Here is a 26,825-nt window from a genome sequence, read left to right on the forward strand (position 1 = left end):
CAAGTCTTCTCCTTCTTAGCCTTCCTGTAGTCTTGTCAAGTTCGTCTGCTCGGCGCTCTCTCTCCCTCAGTCCTTGCCTACACGCAACAAGGATTTGGAGGTGCAGGCTGAGAAGCGGGGTGGCGGCACCGGGATAGATCACAAGCCACACTTGGGGGCCTGAATGTGAGATCACCTAAATCAACCACACAGAGAGGAGGTGGTGCCCAAAAGGCAATGCTGGGTTCTGTTATTAGGAGAAGAGATGCTGGCTAGGCCAACCCCATGGATGTTCACGTCCTGAGTCAGACTAACACACCCACAGGCACTTAAGCCTGTGAGAGCAGCCAGGCATGTCTTCAAGTGTAGAGCATAAGGATGAGGCTGTCAACACCCTAACTTTCCTGTAATGATGTGTCGTGAGTGTGTTGGTTTATCTTAATCCCTGCGAAGTCTGATTTTATGTTCAGCTTCTACTTTTATTTATTTATTTATTTTTGTCTTTTTGCCTTTTCTAGGGCCACTCCCGCAGCATATGGAGGTTCCCAGGCTAGGGGTCCGATCAGAGCTACAGCTGCCGGCCACAGCCACAGCCACAGCAACCCCAGATCCAAGCCGTGTCTGCTACCTACACCACAGCTCATGGCAACGCCAGATCCTTAACCCGCTGGGCAAGGCCAGGGATCAAACCCGAAACCTCATGGCTCCTAGTTGGATTCGTTAACCACTGAGCCATGAAGGGAACTCCTCTACTTGTTTTTTGATTAAGAACTTTCCATCATGCAAAGTAGTAACCCTCTCCAACTGGAAGGACTTGGTGGCAGGTGGAGGTGGGGGCAGTAGCAGGAAGCCCCCACTCAAGCAGCATTAAACAATAAGGGGCTAGAATTCACACTGTGGCACGACGGGATCAGCAGCATCTTGGGAGCTCTGGGACACAGGTTTGATCCCTGGCCCCACAGAGTGGGTTAAGGCTTAGGTTGCAGCTGCAGCTCAAACCTGCAGCTCGGGAACTTCATATGCTGCAGGGCAGCCAAAACAATAAAACAGACACAAAACCAAACAAATGGACAAAATAAAACCAACAACCAACCAAACAATAAGGACCTATGTTAAGGCTCCAGCTTCATTTCTCTGTCATTCTCTTTGCTCTTTTTTTCTCCCCAGGGAGTAACAGATATTGAATAGATTTGCATAGCTTTTGATTAAGACATCAGGACACACCAGATGTGAAATTCTAGGACCAGATCTCCAAGGATATAAGAAGGAATCAGAGGAGAGGGACGATTTGCCGATGAAATCTCAGATGCGTTCTTGCCGTGTCGTGAATTCCCTTTCTCCCTGTTTGAGGGAAGCTGTGGCCAGCCTGTTCCCTCACGTCGTGCCTACAGGCTTCCAAGAGACCACTTGGGGAGCTTGTCAAGTATGTCAGCAGAGGTGGGGCATTCTCTGGACTGATACCTACTCTTGCCTGGGGAAAACAGGCTGCAGACAGCTGGGGAGGCAGAGCCAGCAGCAGCACATGCTGCTCTGCAGGAGCTGGTCGGCAGGCACAGAGGGTGGGTTTACAGGATGCATGTGTGTTTCCCGTGGACCAGGTGTGGGACGTGCCCAAGAGACAGACCTCATGGGTCCAGTCCAATAAAGCCGCCTAGATGGGCAGAGGGATCCTCTCAGGAAGATGCTGGAGGTGAATGGCCGGTTTGTAGGGACTGGGGAAGGAGCCACAGTGCCTCTGCCTGGGCAGGAGGATGGCTGCAGAGAGGCCCTCAGGGAAGGTCATCTCCAGTGAGTCTGTAAAAATCCCAGTCCAAGGTTAAGGTTGTGCATGTAACATCTCAATATCTTGTAACAGGAGCTGTTCCATTAGGTTCATTTTTATTCCCTGCCTGTCAGAACCGTTGCAGGATCCTCCTCTTTCACAGAATCAGAAAAATTGCTTATAAATGTATTTTGCTCTCGCTCTCTCGCTCTCTCTCTCTCTCTTTTTTTTTTTTTTTTTTTTTTTGCTTTGTAGGGCTGCACCCACACCATATAAAAGTTCCCAGGCTAGGGGTTGAAGGGGAGCTGCAGCAGCTGGCCTGCACCACATTCATGGTAACACCAGCTCTGAGTCTCATCATCTGTGACCTACAGCACAGTTTGTGGCAATGCCACATCCTTAACCCACTGATCAAAGCCAGGGATGGAACCCGAATCCTCATGGAGACTAGTTGAGTTCTTATCCCTCTGAACCACAACAGGAACTCCTTATTTTGCTCTCTTGCAGAAAGTTTGCAAGTGAGAGGTATTTTTCCCCCTGCATTTTTTGTTCCATTCAAATGTCAAGACCTCCCTGATTGATTCATTCATTGTATTTTTAGGGGCCACACCTGTGGCACACAGAAGTTCCCAGGCTAGGGGTCCAATCAGAGCTGCAGCGCTGTCCTATGCCATAGCTCACAGCAATGCCTGATCCTTAACCCACCGAGCAAGGCCAGGGATCAAACTCGAGTCCCCATGGATACTGGATTTGTTACCACTGAGCCACGACGGGAACTCCCAAGATCTACTAGATATTTTTTTTAAATTTTTTTTTTGTCTTTTTTGCCTTTTCTAGGGCCTCTCCCACGGCATATGGAGGTTCCCAGGCTAGGGGTCTAATTGGAGTTGTAGCCGCCAGCCTATGCCAGAGCCACAGCAACGCGGGATCCAAGCCGTGTCTGCAACCTACACCACGGCTCACGGATCCTTAACTGAGCAAGGTCAGGGATTGAACCCACAACCTCATGATTTTTAGTCAGATTCGTTAACCACTGAGCCACGATGGGAACTCCCCCAAGATCTACTAGATATTAAGACGCAAGCGTTCCACTTCTGGACCCGTACCAGAAATGCAGAATCACTGGGAAACCTGGGATAGTTAAAGGTTTGGGAAGAAACCTCTATTGAAACTACTCAGTTTTCTGTCACTCTGTGCCTATCCCAAAACAAAGGCTCCTGTAAATTCAGCCCAAACAATAACTTCATTTTAGTGCAGATCAAAATACATTGGCTCCAAGATTCAGTTCCCTCTCCCCAAGGACATCTAAGTGCAATTTTAAGGCTTTATATGGCCCGCTGGTTAGAATTAGTTGCATGGCTCCATCGAAGTCCAGGGCTGACTGGGAAGTATGGGAGACTGAATGGAACGTTTGGTGGGTCTTGCTCTCTTTGCCACCCGAGGGCGTAATGGAGTCCATCATTTGACAAATTTTTATTGAGCACATGCTGTGTGAGCAATGGCACCAGGTACTGGGAAAACACATTAAAGAAACAGTTCTAGAGGGCATTGCTTTGAGGATGTTGGCGTTTTGGAAGAGTCTTGGGCAGAGGCAGGAGACTGCTGTATCCAGCCTGCACTGCCCTGTTTATGAACGTCTCTGAGGTGTCACCTGCAGCGTGGGGCACCGGCTAAGGTCCTGGCTGTGTAGGTCGGAGTGGTCAGCCAGAAAACAACGGAGAGTGAATGCAGATGTGACCTTATTTACACACAGGCCGGGGAGGTTTGAGGACATCAGAAGCGTAACGACATATTCTAAAATTCCCAATGGAGGGAACACACAGCTGGGAAGGGATTATTATATTTTCCATTATATCAGAAAAGAAAAAAAACCACTCTGTGAAAGGCAACCTTCACGGAATGCGGGGAAATATTTTTAAGCCATGTATCTGATAAGTTAATATCCAACATAGATAAGGAACTCATACAACTCCATAGCAAAAAATTAATTATCCAAAAAATGGGCAAACAGAGTTTCCGTCATGGCTCAGTGGTAATGAACCCAACTAGTATCCATGAGGATGAGGGTTCAATCCCTGGCCTCGCTTAGTGGGTTAAGGATCCAGTGTTGCCGTGAGCTGTGGTATAGGTCGCAGATGGAGCTCAGATCTGGCGTGGCTGTGGCTGTGGCTGTGGTGAAGGCAGGCAGCTACAGTTCCGATTCGACCTAGCCTGGGAACTTCCATAGGCTGCAGTGTGGCCCTAAAAAAAAAAAGAAAAAGAAAAAATAATTATTATGTACATCAATATTGTTCAGCCATAAAAAAGAAGGAAATCTTGCCATTTGTGACTGCATATACAGATCTTAAAAGGCATTAAGTCAGTCACAGAAAGAAAAATGCCGCATGGTATCATGTGTACGTGGAAACGGAAAGAAGCCGAAATCAAAGAAACAGAGTAAAATAGTGGTTGCCAGGGGCTGGGCAGTGGCGGAAATGAGGTGTTGTGGGTCAAAGGGTACAAAATTCCAGTTATAAGATGAGTAAGTTCTGGGGATCAAATACTCAGCACGGTAACTACAGTTAACAATGCTATATTCTGAACTTGAGAGTTGCTAGGAGAACAGATCTTAAATCTTCTCACCACACGTAAAAAAGCTAATTGTGTGTGATAATAGAAGCGTTAACTAAATTTATTATGATAATCATTTCCCAAGATGTGTGTCTATCAAATCATCATGTCGTGTACATGAAATTGATACAATGTTACATGTCAATTATATCTCAATAAAGCTGGAACATTTTGTCTAAGTATCACATCAGATTTGAATACACTTAATGCATTTTGATTTAGTGTAGTCATTACTGCGTTTCTTATGAGGTCATTCCTTTTCAAATTTGTCTCACCTTTGTTCAATTGGAGCTGTAGCCACCCGCCTCCGCCACAGCCACAGCAACGCAGGACCCGAGCTGCATCTGCAACCTACACCAGTGCTGGATCCCCGATCCACTTATCCTCATGGATACTAATCGGGTTTGTTTCTGCTGCACCAGCACCACATGGGAACTCCTGACTGTGTGCTTTTAACGTAACTCCAATAGTCTTTCCTCCCTTTCTTCCAAACATCATAAAATATCCCAGGTACATTTTTCATATTCTGGTGTCTGGTGTCAGCTGTTTCTTCAAAAATCCTGATTTCTTTTAAGAAGAAATAGTATTTTGCAACCACAGTCTAAGCACTAGAGGTATTCATTGCTAGTGGATTGTCTTTATTTCTAAGTTTTTCTAGCGAACAGGGCTGGGAATTAAAAGAAAAATAAACAAAGCTTGCACTTATAGCCATATTTTTATTGAAAATAAAGATGTCAAGTTTTTAATTCTTTGATTTTGTTTTTGCATCTCATTTTCTTACTGTGAAAAAATGGTTTCCCAACAACGCTAATGTAATTGCTTACTCATTTGATTTTTATACTGATACATACACATAGACATTAACTTTATACAGAGGTTCATTTGTTTAATTTTTTCTTTAAATGTGTTTTCTGGGGGTTCCCGTTGTAGCACAGCAGAAACAAATCTGACTAGGAACCATGAGGCTGCGGGTTCGATCCCTGGTGTTCCTCAGCGGGTCAAGGATCTGGCGCTGCCGTGAGCTGTGGTGTAGGTTGCAGACGCGGCTCGGATCTGGTGTTGCTGTGGCTCTGGCACAGGCCAGCGGCTACAGCTCCGATTGGACCCCTAGCCTGGGAACCTCCATATGCTGCTGGTGCAGCCCTAAAAAGACAAAAAGAGACAAATAATAATAATAATAATAAATGCGTTTTCGTTTTTGGTCGCCCTGTGGCATATGGGGTTCCCTAGCCAGGGATCAGATCTGAGCTACTGTTGGGACCTACACTGCAGCTACAGTGACACCAGATCCTTTAACCCATGGTGCCAGGGGAAATCGAACCTACATCCCGAAGCTGCAGAGATGCCCCTGATCCCATTGTACCACAGTGGGAACTCCTAAATGAGTTTTTGAAAAAATACTTTAAAATTTAATCTTGTTTTTTTAATTATGTGAAATAATACTTGCTTCCAAAATAAAAACTCTAAAATCTGGTAGAAATCTGGCATCCATCCCTATTTCCTGTCCTCTGTTCCTCCCTCTCTTCCTATAAAATCGTCATGTTTTATTTATCTATTTTTTCTAAAATATTAGAAAATACATATTCATATCTCTCCTCCGCCCCCATTTCCTATACAAAGTGGAGCATATTATCCATACTCTTCTGACTTGATTTATCTCAACACTACATCCTGGAAATCACTCCATAGCCCTGCAAAGAGATATTCATTATTTTTTTTTATAGCCCACACGACTCCATTAAATAGATGTATCATAATTTATTCAACTAGTCCACAGTTAATATTTCAGTAAAACCTAGTCTTACTAATGCAAATAATGCTAAAATGAGTGGTTTTGAGTGTATTCCTTTTCATAGTTGTAAAGAAAAAGTGTCCATGGCATGTGAAGTTCCTAAGCCTGGGATCAAACCTGTGCTACAGAGGAAGTCCAAGCCACAGCAGTGACAACACTGGGTACTTAAGCTGCTGCACCACCAGGGAACTCCTCACATTTGCCAAATTTTTTTTTTTTTTTTTTGTCTTTTTTGGTCCGCACCCGCGACATATGGAGTTTCCCAGGCTAGGGGTTGAATTGGAGCTACAGCTGCTGGCCTATACCACAGCCACAGCAATGCCAAATCCATGCCACGTCTGCAACCTACACCACAGCTCAGGGCAACGCCAGATCCTTAACTCACTGAGCCAGGCCAGGGATCAAATCCACAACCTCATGGTTATTAGTCAGATTCGTTTCCCCTGCGCTACGACAGCAACTCCCTACGTTTGTCAAATTTTTAAGAGGTAGTATAATAGTCTATCTTAAGGGTAAACTAGATCAATTTAATCATTTTCTGGCCAAGGAGTTCCCCTCGTGGTGCAGCAGAAACGAATCCGACTGGGAACCATGAGGTTTCGGGTTTGATTCCTGGCCTCACTCAGGAGGTTAGGGATCCGCCGTTGCTGTGGCTGTGGCCTAGGCCAGTGGCAACAGCTCCGATTCGACCCCTAGGCTGGAAACCTTCATATGCCACAGCTGCGGCCCTAAAAAGACAAAAAAATAAAAAATAAAAAAACCATTTTCTGGCCATTAAACATTTTGGCAATTTTCTAATTTTCATTATAAAGAATGTCACTGTTAAAATCCATATGCATGATTTTATTTCAGCCTCTCTAATAATTTTTTAATCTGTAGACTATATAAATCATTGTATTATAATGAAGAACACGGAACGTATTATGCTAAGTGAAAAGAGCCAGTCACCTAGACAACAGTCTGATTCTGCTGTGACATGGCACAAATAGGCACAGCTATGGAGACAGAAAGTAGATGACTGGTTGCCTAGGGCTGGGAGGGTAGCTGGGGATATTGGGAAGTGGCCGTTAAGGGAGGTGGAGTTTCTTTTCGGGGTGATGAAATTTTCTAAAATCGGTTGTGGTCATGGCTTTACAACTCTGTGAATATATAAAAGCCACCAAATAGTACACTTTAAATGAGCGACTTACATAGTTAATTACATTTCAATAGAGCTGTTAAAAGATAGGATTTTCATTTATGTCTGCTGCTTTTCTATTCTCTTCCTCATGAATTTTTGCTCTAATTTTTCTCATTTCCTTATATTGCTTTGTTTTGGTTTAATTTATTGTTTTTTCCTTATTTTTGATCTGGAAATTTAATCCACTTTAAGTTTTTTGGCTTTTTTTTTTTTTTTTTTTTTTTTAAGGGCTACACCTGCGTCATACAGAAGTTCCCAGGCTACAGGTTGAATTGGAGCAACCTCATGGTTCCTGGTCGGATTTGTTTCCGCTGTGCCACGATGGGAACTCCCAAACATTTTTGATTAACAGTTTTTAACACAACGAATTTTCCTCTGATCACTACTTTACATGCATCCCATAGATTTCAATATGTAGTATTTCATTGCTATTCCTTTTAATCTTACACATTCAGTTTGCATTTCCTTTCACCAAGGGTGCAGGAGGTTTCAAAATATGAATCTAGAATCGTAGGTTGACCGTGTCTTCCCTTTTGCCATACGAGGGCTGTTTCCTTTCCTTCCCGCCTGAGAAAACAGCCGTTCTTATACTTGTGACCCATTTTTCCGCTCCCTGTTTTTCATTTCCTCTTCCCTTTTGATTGTTAGTACTTTGGTTTTTTTCTTTTGTCTTGTTTTTTAGGGCTGCACCCGTGACATATGGAGGTTCCCAGGCTAGGGGTCCAATCTGAGCTGGAGCCTCTGGCCTACACCACAGCCACCACAACGTGGGATCCGAGCCGCGTCTGCGACCTACACCACAGCTCACAGCAACGCCGGATCCTTAACCCACTGAGCAAGGGCAGGGACCGAACCCGCAACCTCATGGTTCCTAGTCGGATTCGTTTCTGCTGTGCCAGGACTGGACCTCCAGGTTTTTAGTACTTTGATTATGACACACCTAAGTGTGGTTTTTCTGCAAGTCCTGGGTGTTGTGAGTGTCTTGAATCTGTTGCGTATTTCTGTCGTTCCTGTCCTAAATCAGATTCAGAAACTTTTGGCTAATATTTGATTTTTTTGGCTTATTTTAGAATAAAAGATGATGTTTCATCCATTTGTGGGTTTTTTTTTTTAGCGCACTTTCATTGTAGGGACGTTACTCGGCTTATTCCTTTTTTTTCTCGCAGTAACTTTTGAGATGCGGTTGTGTGATCTTGCTTGCTCATGGTTCAGTGAGATGTTTCTGCAGGAGCGGAGGAGGTAAGGGAAGGAGAGCTTTCCTAACCGCTCAGATCTCGAGCGCCCTCTTCTGTTGTTTTCACGAAGTGCTCCTACTTTCTGCTTCCTTTTGCTCCATTTCTGACCTGCTTGATTGGCTCTGCTGCATTGGGCCTCCAGCAGTTTCTCCTTAAGGTGGGATTTGCGCTGTTAGAAGGTCGCTTGGAGCTGAGGCTCCCAGGGCTCCCCCTGCTCCTGCTCTCCCGCTCTTCCGTGGGACTTAGCGTCTGCGAAGCTCCGTGGAGTTGTGGCTGTTCGCAGACTGGCCTTGTGAGCCTTTCCAAGAAAGCCTGCGGCGATCTGGGCGCTCCGGCCTTCGGAAGGCCTTCCCCCTTCGCTGCCGAAACCACGTGAGTTTTGTTACTGTTGGAGGTTGATTCCTGTCTACTCCCATTTGAGAGTTTGTGGGGATCCCCAGTCACCTTGTTCGCTGCGGATGTTGCCTGCAGGTTTTTGGCTTCCCTACCCCATTTCCTCTGTGTTTATGGGGAGATTCAAAACGTGGTATCACTGTCATTTTCCCAGAAGATTCAAAGAAGGCAAACTTATGGTTTTTTTTTTTTGTTGTTGTTGTTGTCGTTTGTCTTTTTGTTGTTGTTGTTGCTATTTCTTGGGCCGCTCCCGCGGCATATGGAGGTTCCCAGGCTAGGGGTTGAATCGGAGCTGGAGCCACCGGCCTACGCGAGAGCCACAGCAACGTGGGATCCGAGCCGCGTCTGCAACCTGCACCACAGCTCACAGCAACGCCGGATCGTTAACCCACTGAGCAAGGGCAGGGACTGAATCCGCAACCTCATGGTTTCTAGTCGGATTCGTTAACCACTGCGCCACGACGGGAACTCCTGGTTGTTTTTTTTTTTTTTTTAAATGCTGTCTTTATTCTGGAATTGTAAAAACTTCTTTAGTCTCGAATTGAAATCCCAATTCTGTTCATTATGTGATCTTGTGCAGCTGATTTATTCTTAGTGTCAGTTTTCTCATTTGTAGGGGCTGATGTTCAACATTCTTTTTCTTTTTTCTTTTTTTTTTTGGTCTTTCTAGGGCCACACCTACAGCATATGGAGGTTCTCAGGCTAGGGGTTGAATCCAAGCTGTAACAGCTGGCCTACACCACGGCCATAGCCATGCAGGATCCGAGCTGCATTTGTGACCTACACCACAGCTTATGGCAACGCCGGATCCTTAACCCACTGAGCAGGGCCAGGGATCGAACCTGAATCCTCATAGATACTAGTCGCATTTGTTTCTGCTGAGCCACAACAGGAACTTCCAACATTCTTAATAACTGGTAGAGTCCAGGTGCTGACTGACCACAACAAACACTGTGACCTGGGAGTTCCCATTGTGGCTCAGCAGGTTAAGAACCCGACACAGTGTCTGTGAGGATGTGGGTTTTATCCCTGGCCTCACTCAGTGGGTTTTAGGATCCTGCATTACTGCAAGCTGCAGTGTAGGTCACAGATGCAGCTCAGATCCAGTGTTGCCATGGCTGTGGTATAGGCCTGCCACTGCAGCTCTGATAGGACCCCCAGGCTGGGAACTTCCATGTGCTCCAGGTGCAGCTGTAAAAAGAAAAAACAGAAACCAAAACCCGCTGTGACGCATCCAAAGAGATAGATTTGAACACGAGGTTCAGCTGGACCGTTGTGAACTGGCTAAACAACAGCCCTGCTCATCTGTAAAGTGGGTTGTAATTACGTATGCTTTGCAGGTTTATGAGGAATAAACGCAGGAAATGTTAGCGGAAGGTGTTTGGCATGGAGCCTATGACGTAGCAAGCGCCTCGAATGGTGTTATTAGTGTTGTCGAGGAATAGCTGGGGGGTCTGTAAACTTTTCCTGGATGCTCTCTTGTCTCTCTGTCTCACCTCAGTGAGAACTCCATCCTCTGAGTTTTCATAACACTCTGCTTGAATCACCAATGTGGCATTTTCTCATACTTTATTGTTTGTGGTGGTAAAGGTTGGAGTGACGTTCAAAACACCAAAACAGACCCTGTCTGTAACTTCAGGCCTTTGGTTGCTGGGATCATGGGGGTATCTAGCGGGTCTCAGAGATGGGACCTGGTTGTACTTAAGGTAGTTGTTGTGGGGTAGGGAGTACAGGGTCTATGGCATGAGATATTTATCAACGAGTCGCGAAGTATTTTGGTATCTGGCAGCCTGTAGGGTCGCACTGGTGTGCCCTGGCTGAATTTAAGCTTTTAGTATGCGTTGCATCTCCCTTGCAAGGTGGCAACTGTTTGGGGCTGGTACCTTATTCTGACCAGGATACTCAATCAGTATTGATTTTGTAATAGCGTTAAAAACATGCCTGTCCATAAAAGCAGTTAAAAGAGGGCAGGGTATGTGTAGAAAACCATCTTAGAGAAAGAGGGACGACTTTCAGAGAAAGCCTTCGTAGTAAATAGCGAGGAATAAGAACACCTGTGCTTTAGGAGTCGCAGAAAGACTCAATGAAGATATACCGAAGGTTTTAAAACAAAGGTGAAAACCATTTACAGCTAATAAGGCAAGACCACTCACACCTGATGGTCATGGGTAATTTGTAAAGTACTGGGTAAAATATCTTCCAGAGTAGGAGGGAAGGAAAACTGGAGAATAGAAAGTTTGCAACCACCTTGGTATAAATTGTCTTGGAAAACTTGACTAGTAAAATGCAATGATGCATGAGAAGTTTTAAAAGTTCCAAGTGAAGAAGATGCTGCTAATTTTCTCACAAAATAACACTGGGTGTGAAGAAAGCTATATTTTAAGTGAAAAGGCAGCATGCTTGCCACAAAATTATAGAGATCAGGTTAGTGGTTGCTAGAGGTTACAGAGAGGGTGTGGGGCAGGACAGAAACTGACTGAGGCTGGAGTTCCTGTCATGGCTCAGTGGTTAACGAATCCGACGTGGAACCATGAGGTTGTGGGTTCGATCCCTGGCCTTGCTCAGTGGGTTAAGGGTCTGGCGTTGCTGTGAGCTGTGGTGTAGGTCGCAGATGTGGCTCAGATCCCGAGTTGCTGGCAGCCACAGCTCCGATTAGACCCCTAGCCTGGGAACCTCCATATGCCAAGGGAGGGGCCCTAGAAATGGTAAAATAACAACAAAAAGACCTCGACTGAGGCTATGAAAAGGTAGCACCAGGGATCCTTGTGCTGTAATTGTTCTGTGTCTTCACTGGGATGGTGGTGACATGAACCTAGATATGTGAGAAGATTACTTCACACACACACACACACACACACACACACACATGCACACACACACAAACATACACATGCAGATGAGGGCCTAGAAAACTGAAGTCTGAGTAAACTCTGTGGATTACGCCAATGTCAGTTTCCAGCACAGTCCAAAAGATGTTCACCATCCCAGAAAACTGGGCGAAGGGTGTACAGGACCCCCCCTTTGCACTTTTTTGTTCAAACTTCCTGTGAATCTAAGTTATTTCGAAATAAAAGTTTTAAAGAAGACAACGTGCATACTTGCTAATCTACATCACGTTTATATAATTTTATTTTTTGGAGGTAAGTTTTTTTTTTTTTTTTTGCTCTTTAGGGCCACACCTGTGACATATGGAAGCTCCCAGGCTAGGGGTTGAATCAGAGCTGCAGCTGCCGACCTACACCACAGCCACACCAGATCCTTAACCCACCGAGCGAGGCCAGGTATGGAACCCCGAGTTTATAAACTCAGTTTATATAATTTTAGAAATTAGACGCTCCTTTTCTGAACTCTGTGCTTTGTGTCATAGTATGTCCTCAGGTGGAAAGGTCCTTCCCTTCTTCTGTCTAAATTCTACCTGTTTTTTTTTTTTTGTTTGTTTGTTTGTTTGTTTGTTTTTTTGGTAGGCCATCTTCCAGGCGGCTTTGCCTAATTAACGTTTTCCTTGTTCTTCTGTTCAGCAACTGGATGTATCTTGAATGTAACCCGACTGCCCCTCAAAAGTGGGTGGTGGTTGCCAGGGCAACCTGGACTGAAGAACCCAGTACCCCACCTGCCAGGAGCTCCCTTCCTGTAACGGCTGCTGTTGAAGAGCTGTCTCGCCCAGGGCCATATTCCTTCCTTGCACTGGCCCACATCCTGCAGCTGACCTCTTTCCGCATCTCAGGATATCTTGAAAAGTGCATCCCATCTTCAGAATTTCAGATGTTTATAGGCTCTGTAGTGATAACCCCTCTTTCATGCCAGGCATTGTAAATTTGTGTTGTCTTTATTTCTTGATCAGTCTAGCTAGCAGTGTCTGGATTTTGTTGATATATCAAAAATCTAGTCTTTGGTTTTGTAAATATACTGTTAGTTGTTTTTTATTTCGTTGATTTCTGCTTTTACCTTAATTTCCTTCATTCTATTTTATTTGGCTTTCCTTGCTCTATTTTAGTTTCTTTTTTTTTTTTGAAGTTTTATTTCAGTTGGTTTATAACATTATATGTTTCATGTGTACAATATATATTTCAGCTTCTGTTTATGTGACAGTGTGCTCACCACTGAAAGTTTAGATGTCATCTGTCCTCTTTTTTTTTTTTTTTGTCTTTTTGCTATTTCTTGGGCCGCTCCCACGGCATATGGAGGTTCCCAGGCTAGGGGTTGAATCGGAGCTGTAGCCACCGGCCTACGCCAGAGCCACAGCAACGCGGGATCCGAGCCTCGTCTGCAACCTACACCACAGCTCACGGCAACGCCGGATCGTTAACCCACTGAGCAAGGGCAGGGACCGAACCCGCAACCTCATGGTTCCTAGTCGGATTCGTTAACCACTGCGCCACGATGGGAACTCCTCATCTGTCCTCTTAACATTGACTTCCTTTACCCATTTCACCATGTCCCCAGTCCCCCCCCCATAAACACAACTTTATTCTCTGTATCTATGTGTTTGTTATATTTTGGTTATTTATTATTTCTTATATTCCACATATGAGTGAAATGATACAGCACTTGTCTTTTTCCATCTTATTTCACTTAGCATAATACCCTCAAGCTCCAACCATGTTGTTGAAAACGGCAAGATTTCATCTTTTTATGGCTGAGTAGCGGTCCATATTTTGTGTGTGTGGGTATAAAGCATCTTTTTAAAATCCCGTTGTCTGCATATGGGCACTTAAGTTGTTTCCATGTCTTGGTTATTGTAAATAATATTGTGATGCACGCAGGATGCACATATCTTTTCAAATCAGCGTTTTCATACTCTTTGGATAAATACCCAGAAGTGAGATAGCTGGATCTAATGATAGTTCTGTTCTTAATTTTTTGAGGAATCTGTGTAGTGCCTTCCACGGTGGCTGCACCAGTTTACATCCCCACCAACAGTGTATGAGTGTTTCCTCTTCTCCACATCCTCTCCAATAACTGTTGTTTCTTGTCCTTTTGTTAAGAGCTCTTAGGATGGGCGGGAGGTGATTTTGCTGTGGTTTTGATTTGCAGAATTTGCTGATGATTAGTGATGCTGAGCATCTTTGCATGTTCCTGTTAGCCATCTTTTTGTCTTCTTTGAAAAATTTCTATTCATTTATCTGCCTATTTTTAGTTTATTTATTGTTTATTTTTTATCTGCCCATTTTTTAATCTGGCTGCTTGGTTGTTGGTTTTTTCTTATGTGGAGTTCTTTCTATATTTTGGATATTATCCCCTTATCAGATATGATCTGCAAATGTCTTTTTCTCTTCAGTAGGTTGTCTTTTCGTTTTGTCAGTGGTTTCCTTGACTGTGTAGAAGCTTTTTATTTGATGTAGTCCCATTTGTTGATTTTTGCTTTTGTTTCCCTTGCCTGAGGAGACATATCTAGAAAGATATTTTTAAGACCTACGTCAGAGTATGTACTGCTTGTGTTTTCTTCTAGGAGTTTTAGGTTTTCGTTCTTACACTCGAGGTTTTTTACCCTTTTTGAATTGATTTTTGTGTGTGGTATGAGATAGCGATCTAGCTTCATTCCTTTTCTAGTTTCTGAACACCATTTATTGAAGAGACTATTCTTTCCGCATTGTGTACTCTTTGCTCCTTTCTTGTAAATTAATTGTCCATATATATACATATATATATGTATGTATGTGTAAGCTTATTTCTAGGGCCTCAGTTTTGTTCCACTGATCTCTGTGTCTGTTTTTCTGCTAATGCCATGCTGTTATGATTACTTTAGCTTTGTAATATAATTTGAAATCAAGGAGTATGATGCCTCCAGCTTGGCTCTTTTTTCTCAGTATTGTTTTGACTATTCAAGGTCTTTTGTGGTTCCATATAAATTTTGGGATTTTTTGGGATTTTGATAGGAATTGCATTGAGTCTATAGATTGCTTTAAGTAATACGGGCATTTTAACAGTGTTAATTCTTCTAGTCCATGAGTACAAAATATTTTTCCATTTCTTTATATCTTTAATTTCTTTCAACAATTTCAACAATATCTAACTGTTTTCGGTGTATGGGTCTTTCAATTCCTTTTTTTTTTTTTTTTTTTTTTTTGTCTTTTGTCTTTTTAGGGCCACACCTGTGGCATATGGAGATTCCCAGGCTAGGGGTCAAATCAGACCTGTAGCTGCCTGCCTATGCCACAGCCACAGCAATGCCAGATCCGATCAGCATCGGTGACCTACACCACAGCTCACGGCAATGCCAGATCCTTAACCCACTGAGCGAGGCCAGGGATTGAACCCACAACCTCATGGTTACCAGTCAGGTTCATTAACCACTGAGCTACGATGGGAACTCTGGGTCTTTTAATTCTTTGGTTAAATTCGTTCCTAGGTGTTTCCTTCTTTTTGTCGAGATTATAAATGGGATTGTTTTCTTAAGGTCCCTTTCTGCTAGCTTGTTGTTCATGTATAAAAACGCAACAGACTTGGTATGTTCATTTTGTACCGACGCTTGACTGTGTTTCTTATTTTTTAAAGAATATTCTGGGAGTTCCCGTTGTGGTGTAGTGGTTAATGAATCTGACTAGGAACCGTGAGGTTGCGGGTTCGGTCCCTGCCCTTGCTCAGTGGGTTAATGATCCGGCGTTGCCGTGAGCTGTGGTGTAGGTTGCAGACTTGGCTCGGATCCCGAGTTGCTGTGGCTCTGGTGTAGGCTGGCAGCTACAGCTCTGATTAGACTCCTAGCCTGGGAACCTCCATATGCCGCGGGGGCGGCCCAAGAAATGGCAAAAAAAAAAAAAAAAAAAAAAAAAAAGAGAGAGAGAGAGAGAGAGAGAATATTCTGGAGTTCTCTTGTGGCGCAGAGGTTAAGGATCCAGCATGTCACTGCTCTGGCATTGGTTTGAGCCCTGGCCTAAGAACTTCCATATGCTGCAGGCATGTTAAAAAATAAATAAAATAAAATGTTCCACGTGCACCTGATAAGAATGTGTATTCTGCTGCAATTGGATGGCATGTTCTGTATGAATCTCTCAAGCTCATTTAGTCTCATGTTTCCTTTAAGGCTGGTATTTCCTTGTTTATTTTCTGTCTGGATGATGTATCCATTGATGTAAGTAGAATGTTGAAGTTTCCTACCACTGCTGAGTTATTGCACATATAGTCCCTCTACTGTATGTATGTGTATGTGGAGAAATTGACCTCTTAATTATTATATGATGGCCACTTTTGTCTCTTGTTCCTCTTTTTGGCATGACGTCTATTTTGTCTGATATGAGTATGGCTACACCAGCTTTCTTTTGGCTGCCATTTACTGGGCATATCATCTTTCATTCCTTTGCTTTGAGCCTGTATTAGTCTTTAGAGCTGAGGACCCCCTGGAGGCAGCATATCACTTGGTATTATTATTATTGTTTTTTTCCATCCAGCCGTTCTGTTTCTTTTGATTGGTGAATTCAGTCCATTTGCATCTAGGGTGATTACTGATGAATCGGGACTTAGTACTGCCATTGTATCTTGTTTTCTGGTTGCTCTGTGTCGCCAATGTTTCTTTGTCCTGTGTCTCTGTCTTCCATTTTTGTTGGTGTTTTTTCTGTGGTTTTTTAAAATCAATTTTCTCTTTTTAAGTGCATCGTGTCTCTGCTCTAGATTTATGTTCTGAGGTTGCCGTGAAGTTTATATGAAACATCTTGTAAATAAACTAGTCTTTTTCGGGTGATGGCGTCTTATCTTCATTGGCCTGTATGCGCTCCATCCTATTCCTCTTCCCATTTTATGTTTCTGTGGTGGCAAATTTTCCCTTTGTATTGAGTTCATTGCTAAGTTGAAGTAGCTATGATTATTTTTTTTTTTTTTTACTACTTATTCTTTTTTAACCTTTTTGCTGTAACTGCTTAACAGCCTATTCTGATATAGAGCTGTTAAAATTTTGATTCTTTCTGTGTATTTATCACCTTACTCAAAGTTTTGTGTACTTTCACCTTTTCATTTCAGATGAAGAGCTCCTTTTAACATTCTGCTAAGACAGATCTAGTATTAAGGAATTCCCCAGGGTTTGTTTGGGAAAGCCTTTACTTATCCTTCATACTGAATGATAACTTTGCTGGACAGAATACTTGTGGCTGACAGTTTTAATTTTTTGATGTTTTGTGGAAGTTATTCTTCTCCCTTCTGCCTTGTAGGGTGTCTGCTGAGAAAGCTGCTTGTAGCCTAAGGGGGTTTTGTTTGTGGATTGCCATCTTTTTTCCCCTGGCTGCCTTTAAAATTCTTTCTTTGTCATTGACTTTTGACAGTTCATGTGCCTTGAAGAAGGTCTTTTTGCATTGAGGTGATTAGGGGTGCTATTAGTTTCATGGAACCGTATATCCAGTTCCATCCCCAGGTTTGAGACATTCTTAGCTATTATTTCTTTTTTCCTTTTCTTTTTTTCTTTTCTTTTTTTTTTTTTTTTTGTCTTTTTGCCATTTCTTGGCCACTCCCATGGCATATGGAGGTTCCCAGGCTAGGGGCTGAATCAGAGCTGTAGCCACCGGCCTACACCAGAACCACAGCAAACCAGACCCTTCACCCACTGAGCGAGGCCAGGGATCAAACCCGCAACCTCATGGTTCCTAGTCAGATTTGTTAACCACTGAGCTATGATGGGAACTCCCTAGCTATTATTTCTTTAAAGAAACTCTCTGCTCCCTTTTCCTTCCCGTCTCCCTGTGACATACCTGTCACCCTAATGTTTCCTTTCCTAGTGGAGTTGAGTAGTTCTCATAGGATTTCTTCACTTTTTTATTTTTTATTTTTTTCTTCACTTTTTTAAAAGAGCTTAACTTTCTCTTCTTTTCAATCTGTGTCATTTCTAGATTTCTATCTCGGAGCTTGCTAATTCCCTCTTCCATATAATCTGCTCCATTTTGAATGCTTTCTTGTGCTCTTCATCGTATTTTCGTAAACTCTAGTATTTGGTGGGATATTTTTTAGTTTCAACTTCTTTCATAAAGCATTCCTTCTGTTCACTAATTTTATTCCTGAGCTCATTGAACTGCCTTTCTGAGTTTCTTATAGCTTGGATTTCTTCATGACAGCTATTCTGAATTCTCTATCAGTTAGCACACCACACCCCATGACTTAAATCTGGTTTCTGGGAAACTGTCATTTTCTTTTTCTATGTTACCATGATTGGAGTTCCTTTGTGGCTCAGTGGGTTAAGGATCTGGCGTTGTCACTGCTGTGGCTCTGGTTACAGCTGTGGTGCAGGTTAGATCCTGGCCTGGCCTGGTGCAGCCAAAAAATTAAAATTAAAAATAAAAATGAAAAAAGGAGTTCTCACTGTGGCACAGTGGCTTAATGGTCTGGCTTGTCTCTGTGGCATTGCTGGATCCCTGGCCAGGCGCAGTGGGTTAAGGATCTGGCATGGTTGCAGCTGTGCGTTGGATGCAGTCCCTGGCCTGGGAACTTCCATATGCCACGAGTGCAGCTGGAAAAGGTGCAAACAAAACAGCTCTGTTACGGTGGAGTTCCATAGTGCTTTTTGAGTTGTTCCTCTGCCGGTGCATTTGATGTAGTGAATGCTTTTCTTCTCTAGGTAAAGTTTTGTTGTTATCATTTGTTTTCATGGGATCTCAGCAATTCAACAGGTTAGCGATTAGGGGCCTTTTTTTTGTTGTTTCCCAGTAGGGGGCACTGCAGAACAAGTTTTTGGGGGCTCCTACCTGAGCTGCCTCAGGTTACCTTTGATAACTAGCACTTTACACCTTTCACCACTTCTGTCAGGGTATTGCTCCCTGCCTTCGTTGTGGCTGCTTGTGCCTCTGGGGTCGTTGGTGCCTTTGCTGCTCGTGTCACTGTCATAGCCTCTTGGGGCACGGAGATGGCGGTGCCTCTGCCACAGCCAAGGTCTCTGCTGCTGTGAGGGGAGGAGGAGGAGGAGGGTAGGGGTGGGGGTGGGGGGACCCAGGTTGCAGGCCTCTCTCCGGATGGCTGGGTTTGTGGGCACGGCCACCGCAGGCAGTGGAGAAGGTGCGATGTGGCACTTGCATGGCTGGAGGGACAGGGTGGCAGGCCCTGGTGTTGCTGTTGTCTGCTTCCCTGTGGCTGAAGTCACTGCTGGGGCTGGGAGGCCGGTGTTGTGTGCCCTACCCCTGAGGCTACTGGGTTCTCGGGGCTGCAGGTTCAGCTTCTGTAGTTGAGGGTCTGGGGTCACAGACCCATCCTTTCTGTTTCCCTGGTTCGGCCTCTTCTGTGGGTTCTAGTCCGCCCACCTTTAGGTGTACCGACGTGTGAAATTCTCGGGCATCCTGCTGTGTTGGGCAGATCTGCCTTTGTTGAGTTATGGATATTTCACTGGCTACAGATGGAAGGCGAGAGGCAAAGGGAACATCTCATACTCCATGACGGTGTATGACGCTTTTTCCAGCTTCTTCAAGGTGGACACCCAGATGGGTGCTGTTTACCTTTCTTCTCTTTATTTTATTTTTTTGCTTTTTAGAGCTGTACCTACGTCATATGGACGTTCCAAGGTTAGGAGTAGAATCAGAGCCGCAACCACCAGCCTGCACCACAGCCATGGCAACGCTGGATCCTTAACCCACTGAGCGGGGTGGAGAATCAAACCCACATCCTCATGGATACGAGTTGGGTTCATTACCACTGAGCCACAATGGGAACTCTGCCCTTTCTTCTCTTTTAAAACAAGTATTTCAAGCTCTAACTCATCCTCTAAATATCTCCAACTCTTTAGGGGTTTTCCAGATATGTTTTCTAATTTAATTCCACTGTTATTAGAAAACATAATGCCTGATTTCAGTCTTTTAAAATTTATTGAGACTTGTTTCATAGCATATAGTATATGGTTTATGTTGGTAAACAAATCATGGACATTTAAAAAGAATATGTATTCTACAGTTATTGAGCCCAGTGTTCTATAAAATATAAATTAGCTCAAGGTGGTTGATAAAGCTATTCAAGTGTTCTGCCTTTACTAATTTTTCCATCGAGAGTTTTTACTAATTGCTAAGAGTGTTGAAAGCTACAACCATAATTGTGGATTTGTCTCTTTCTCGTCTCAGTTCAGTCAGTCTAACCAGACTTCAGATGAGGTCTGTTTTCAGTTTTTGAGCCTTAGATAGCTCAAATGTCTGCCGCACACATGTGTTTGGGGTGTCAGTTGGAAGTATGGGCACTTTATAGACAAAATTTAGTCTTCTTCCTTGCTGACTTCTCTCCTTTTTGAGATTTCCTTTTTTTTTTTTTTTAAATTTCTCTCACTTTCCAGCTGGCTCAGGGTCACAGGGCCCCAGGAACAGACAGAGCAGTGCTTCTTGCCCTCGCTGGGCTTAGCCAATGTGGTGTCCTGTGATCACACATGGTTCGTCCTGCTGGGTGGCTTCCCCACTGATGGTGTCTTGGCTCCCAGAGCCCAGGAAGCTAGGAGGGACAGCTTGTCCCACACTCTGTCTTCTGGTTTTTTTTTTTTTAAACCAGTAAGATGGAGGGTAAAAATGGGGGCCTGCCCTCAAGTAAAAAGCTGTAAAAACTGGAGCTCCCTGAATTCCATTTCTTTCTCACAAACATTGACTTCTCTCCACTGAGTCTTCTTTGGGTGTCTCCTGTATCTTTTCTTTTCTGTTTTGTTCGGAGTGTGCATTTCTTTCCTGTGGGAGCATTGGTCCAATAGGAAGTACTCAGCTATTACTGGGAGCAGAACCTCTTAGTTTCCCACTAATGTCTATAGGATCTGTACTGATTTCTCCCATTCTTGGTATTGGTAAGTTGTGTGTCTCTCACTTTCTTTTGATTGATCAGTTAAGCTAGAGGTTGACTAATTTTATTAATCTTTGAAAAGAACCAGCTTTTATATTCAATTGATTTCCAAAGTTATCTTTATTTCCTTTCCTACTATTTTTTTGTTTTTTCCCTGATTTCTTTAAGTGGAAGCTTAAATAACTTAAACTCTTCTAATATAAACATGCAAAGCTATAATTTTTCCCTGTAAGCACTGCTTTAACTGTGTTCCACACTGTTTAGTATGTTTTAAAATTTTTATGCAGTTAAATTTTTAAGTTTCCCTTGTGATTTCTTCTTTGACCTATGGGTTCTTAGAAATGTGCTGTTTAATTTAAAAGTGCTTGGAGTTTACCCAAATAGCTTTCTGTTACTGATTTCTTATTTAATTATATTATCTTTAGGTAATATATTGCAATTGATTTCAATCTATTGTAAATTTACTGAAACTTGTTTTATGAACCAGCATAAAAGTGACTATTCCGTACACTTAAAAGAGATACATTTGGAAGTTCCCGTTGTGGCTCAGTGGTAACAAGAGCTGTGGTGTAGGTTGCAGACAAGGCTTGGATCCTGTGTTGCTGTGGCTGTGGTGCAGGCTGGCAGTGGTAGCTCCAATTTGACCCCTAGCCTGGGAACTTCCATATGCCCCAGGTGTGGCCCTAAAAAAAAAAAATGGTGCATTTTGGTTTTTGTGAAATGTTCTGTACATATCAACAGATCAAGGTGGTTGATAATGTTATTCCAGTCTTCTATACACTTACTGAGGCTTTTATCTAGTTGTTATTTTTAAATTTAATTTTTATTTTTTTAGGGCTGCACCCGTCGCAAATGGAGGTTCCCAGGCTAGGGGTCCAGTTGGAACTGCAGCTGCCAGCCTATGCCTCAGCCACAGCAATGCCAGATCCTTAACCCATTGTACGAGGACAGGGCTTGAACCCATGACCTCATGGTTCCTCGTCAGATTCGTTTCTGCTGCACCATGACGGGAACTCCCTAGTTGTTTTGTTGATTGTTGAGACATGAATGTTCAAACTACCCACAATAATTGTTGATTTTTCTAATTCTCCTTTCAGTTTTTGTTTCATGTATATCAAACCTCTGCTATAAGTTGCATAAGAGTTTACGATTTATATCTTCTTGATGACCTGACCTCTTTATCATTATAAAATGTCTCTATTTTCAAAAATCAGAATATTTGAACAGGTACAACTCCTATAACAAAACTATAGTAGATCCATGCAATTTCCCATTAAAAACGTATAGCACAAGCATAGATTTTTGTATTAAAGGTGACATTTTGTTAGCAGTAACAAAGAACTTTTCCAGCTTTAAAACTGAGGGTATTACCATGGAATTTCATGTAAACGAACTAGTCAGGACTCACTTCCACGATGCTAGCAGTTACGAAAGGATATTCATTCCAACCCAGCTAATGCTAATTTTATTAGTGTATTTATGGTAAATAGTCTAGTTTATACTTTTATGACAAGATGTGATGGCCTGTTCAACTCTTTTCTCAAAGCATCTGTGTCAAAATTTTCCCTATTTTCTCTCACTAGCTGGATACTTCCTTAACATGCTAAGAGATACCTAACCTCAGTCCCTAAAACTAGCAACATGCTTAGTGGGAAAATTCTAGTGGTAGGAATAAGAAAATGACACTCACTGTCTTCACTAATATTAAATACTTTTTACTAGAAATACTAGCTAATGCAATTAGATATGAAAAATTAGAGGCATAAAAGTTGGAAAGAAAAAAATGTGAAATCAAAGTTTGGAAAGGATTAGGTAAAACTATCACTATTTCAATGATATGTTTGTAATCCTCCAACATCTAAAAGAATCAATTTCAAACAATAAGGCAACTTAGTAATAACATTTTAAAGCACTTACAACATAACTGTCACTATTTTAATTCATGTAATCTTTTTTTTTTTTTGTCTTTTTACACATAGCATAAACCTACAGCATATACAGGTTCCCAGGCTAGGGGTTGAATCAGAGCTGTAGCTGCTGGCATATGCCATAGCAACAGGAATGCGGGATCTGAGCCACATCTGCGACCTACACCACAGCTCACTGCAGCGCCGGATCTTTAACCCACTGAACAAAGCCAGGGATCAAACCTGCATCCTCATGGATACTAGTCAGATTCGTTTCCACTGAGCCATGATGGGAACTCCTAATTCATGTAATCTTCATTCTGTCTTTCAGAAAACAATAAGCCCAGTGGCAGGGTTGGGCTTCATGTTTCCATGTCAAGAGGAGAAGGTATTAGAAATTTTCTTCTAAGCATGAAATGGAAGTACTTTTCCTCAGTCTGATTGAGCCAACTTGTGTCACTCACTCATCCTTTGACTAATAACCATTCCTAGAGGAATTCTGTATGGGACTGGCTTAGATATAATCGCTATCATTTTCTAGGGCTGGGAATATGGTGGCTATCTGAACAAAATATGGGTTTTGCAATGAAGGAGAAAGGGGGGAATAAATATCTGGTAGATACCTACAAATGTTATTCATTATACAGTATTTTTAAAACCATCTTAAAATTCCTATCAAAAGTTTAGCAGATGAGTTCCTGTTGTGGCTCAGTGGTAACAAACCCTACTAGGATCCGTGAGGACGTGGGTTCAATCCCTGGCCTCGTTCAGTAGGTTGAGGATACGGCATTGCCATGAGCGGTGGAGTAGGTCACAGATTCAGCTCAGATCTGGTGTTGCTGTGGTTGTGGTGTAGGCTGGCAGCTACAGCTCCGATTCTACCCTAGCCTGGGAACTTCCATATGGCTCAGGTGTAGCCCTAAAAGGCTAAAAAAAAAAAAAAAAAAGGCTTAGCAGGTGTAAGTCCAGTGATAGAAACGTAAATTCTCAGTTTTCTAGCAAACTATCAGAGAAGCCTGTCGTATGCTTTTCTTATTTACAAAGTAAACACATTTCTTTCTAGTATGGTACTAATTGATCCAGGATTAATTGTCATGAATATTTTATGAAATACACATATAAAAAAACCTCATCAGTTTTTTGTTAGTTGATGTATTCTGTGAAATATCAAGCTTGGTATAAGGCATTGCAATCTTTTTTTTTTTTGTCTTTTTTTTGTCTTTTTTTTTTTTGTTGTTGTTGTTGCTATTTCTTGGGCTGCTTCCGCGGCATATGGAGGTTCCCAGGCTAGGGGTTGAATCGGAGCTGTAGCCACCGGCCTACACCAGAGCCACAGCAATGCGGGATCCGAGCCACGTCTGCAACCTACACCACAGCTCACGGCAACGCCGGATCGTTAACCCACTGAGCAAGGGCAGGGACCCGAACCCGCAACCTCATGGTTCCTAGTCGGATTCGTTAACCACTGCGCCACGACGGGAACTCCAGGCATTGCAATCTTAATCTCTTTCTTTAGAAATTTAACAAGTCAAAAGTCAATGAAAATTACCCAAAGGATGCCTATTTTATTTCTTCATTTCCTCTAATGTATGAAACTATTCAAATATCCCTTATTGTTCAAGCAACTCAAAATCTGCTTAGTTTCCATTAATTCTTTAAAAAGAGAACTATTCTGGGGATTCATAATTTAATAACAGGCTACTTTGATAATGTGCTCATTTAACCAGTGGATTCCAAAGTGATGGAATGTATGTATGGCAACCTATTTGTTGCATGGGAAGAAAATGCATAAATTAGTATTTTTTATCTCACCTTTTAAAGGTTCTATTTCTTGCGGAAGTTTTTATAGCATGCATAATATGTATCTATATCATACATAGTACATGTTTATAGTCAAATTTTCTTTTCTGATGGGAATGTGATCAAGAGTTTGAAGACCATTGCTTTAGACTGCCTTAGTCTGGTTATGGAACACATCAAATCTAGGTGACTCACCTGAGACTCACTGCTTTGTGGAGGAAAGGTACTTGGGTGGTAGACTGGAACCTGGGACCCTTTACCAGAGTGCTTGCACCTGAACAAATAACTCTTCCAAGACCAGGAAGAAAACTATAAGGGACTAAAAATAATTGCATGCATGTGGCAGTTGGGGGCAATTATGAACCAAAAGATATAAAGAGGCCAAAGCCCAACTACTGGTTCAGGGGTGCCAGGACCAAAAGCAGTGGACTGCACATGATCCCTGCACAAAGTACCACCAAAGAAGTGGGCAGACCATTTCAGCTATGCCTCCTGCCCAATTCATGGACGGGGCCTCTCTTGTTAACCCATTTAAGGACTCAAACAGCGAGCAAGGGCACCTGTTTCTTATTTTCCTTATAGTCTTGCTTGGAATTTTTGGCCTCTTAGCAATTTCTGTTGATTAGAGTCTAGGGACTCAGGCGGGTAACACTGGGACTTCACGCTTAACGTTAAAAAAGTAATCATGCATAGCAGTGAGGACAATGGAATGGTCAAGATGAAAATAAGGTAACTGGCCTTTATTGAACACTTTAACAAAATGCCAGACTATTCTGAGTGGTTTATATTGTGATAAGAGGAGTTCCCGTTGGGGCTCAGTGGTAATGAACCCGACTAGTATCCATGAGGATGTGGGTTCCATCCTTGGCCTGGCTTAGTGGGTTATGGATCTGGCATTGCCTTGAGCTGTGGTGTCGGCCACAGAGGAGGCTTGGATCCGGCCTTGCTGTGGCTGTGGTGTAGACCGGCAGCTGCAGCTCCAGTTCCACCCCTAGCCTGGGGATGTCCATGTGTGTGGCCCTAAAAAGCAAAAAACAAAAACAAAAACTATATATCCATCCTTATGAGAAATCTATTAAGTAAATTATTATTATCGTATTACTAAAATCCGAGAGCAAAGACCACTACAGTTTTTTCTTAGCACTGTATTCCCTGGAGCACAGTAAGCAGTTCATAAATATTTGGTGAATTAAAAAAAATTTTGTTGCCAAATTTCTCAGCCAAATGGGGCAAGATGGACTTGAGGGCTAGAATGGGGCTCAGATGGCCCGTGGTTCTGCATCCTTGGATGTGAACCCAAGCGCCGATCCCTGCGAGGAGCAACGTGAACCAGAGGTTTAAATTTCCTCGGCAGCCACTGCTGGACTGAATGTGTGTTGAGGGCTCATGGCGCGCAGAAAACAAAAAGCGGGGATCTGAGGAGACAAGTCCCCTCCCGGCGCGGGTCCATCTGCAGAGACGCCAGGCACCAACCCGCACCTCGCTCGCCCGGGTCCGGGGTCCGCCAGCGGCGGGCTCGTCCCGACGCTCTAGCCCACGGGGAGGCGACGCCGGAAGTCTCGACTGCTCTCCGCGGGGCGGGGCCGCCCGCCGGCCTCCGCGCTCCCCCCGCCCCGCGGCTCCCACCGGATGTCCGGGAGGAGCCCTCCCGCTCTCCGCGGCGGCGTGGTAAGCCGGGCGGCTGGCACTGCCCGCGGAGGGAGTCGGGTCTCGGCCGCCGCAGGAGCGGGTGTTCCTGCAGCCCCGGGGGCCGCGACCGCGTCCCGGGTGGGCTGTGGCCAGGGGAGTCCCCTCCGGGGTCACCTCCGGGTTGTCGCCGGCCTCCGACCTCCCTCCGTTGCAAGGTTGGCACCTGCGGGCCCCTGGTGGGCTCAGCTCCTCGCGACGCTGTAAGGTGCCCCCTCCTGTGTGTCTCACCGTGGTCTTGCCCTGGGGTTTCGTCGAGCGTTCCCGGGAGCACATTTGTAAAGAAGTGGACCTGGGCCCTTTGTCCGTGGCCCCAGTTTGCAGCAGCCAGAGGAGGACCCTGCCTAGATGGCTGTAGAAAAGAGCTCTTTGGCTCAGTGGTCATAATACCTTTTGGCCCCGTCACGTTTGAGCCCCACACGGGGGCTGACCATAGAAGTGAGTTTCAGTGTAAGTGAGTTTCAGGTGTGTGTGTATGTATGCGTATGTGAGAGAGAGGAATTTTAAAATTCACAAAGATTCTTATATTTTGAAATTTCCTTTTTTTTTTTTTTCCGTCTTCCCCTAATTCCTCCTCATTCTCACCTGAGTACTGCTCCGCTTCCCTTTTATTAAAAATAGCAACTCTTTACTTAGACTTTATACATTTAAAACACAGATCTGTGTTCATCCTCTGCTTAAAGTCTTACTGGCCTCCCCATTGATTCAGGATAATAGAAACTCCTTAGGCTGGCTTCAAGACCCTGCAGGGCCTTGCTTCTGATGAATTTTT

General features: G+C 43.6%; 1 protein-coding gene across 20 annotated transcripts in view; it reads left to right on the forward strand.

Annotated features, from left to right (window-relative positions):
* Window positions 1-8,687: 8,687 nt before the first annotated feature.
* COA1 (cytochrome c oxidase assembly factor 1) overlaps window positions 8,688-26,825 on the forward strand; it is a 123,881-nt gene continuing 105,743 nt past the window's right edge. For 7 of the 20 annotated variants that reach the window (XR_014834341.1, XR_014834347.1, XR_014834340.1 and 4 more), the window contains exon 1: window positions 25,995-26,491. The gene's annotated coding sequence lies outside the window, so the exon portion shown is untranslated. Of the gene's footprint in view, window positions 8,931-25,994; window positions 26,504-26,825 lie in introns of those variants that run through there. The other 13 variants (XR_014834343.1, XR_014834344.1, XM_085005924.1 and 10 more) reach the window with 6 other exon arrangements.

Source organism: Sus scrofa, chromosome 18 (assembly GCF_054392235.1).
Source record: "Sus scrofa isolate SSC_HxYL_T2T_F1_AM1 chromosome 18, Sscrofa_HxYL_maternal_Yorkshire_Landrace_v2.0, whole genome shotgun sequence".
NCBI lineage: Eukaryota > Metazoa > Chordata > Mammalia > Artiodactyla > Suidae > Sus > Sus scrofa.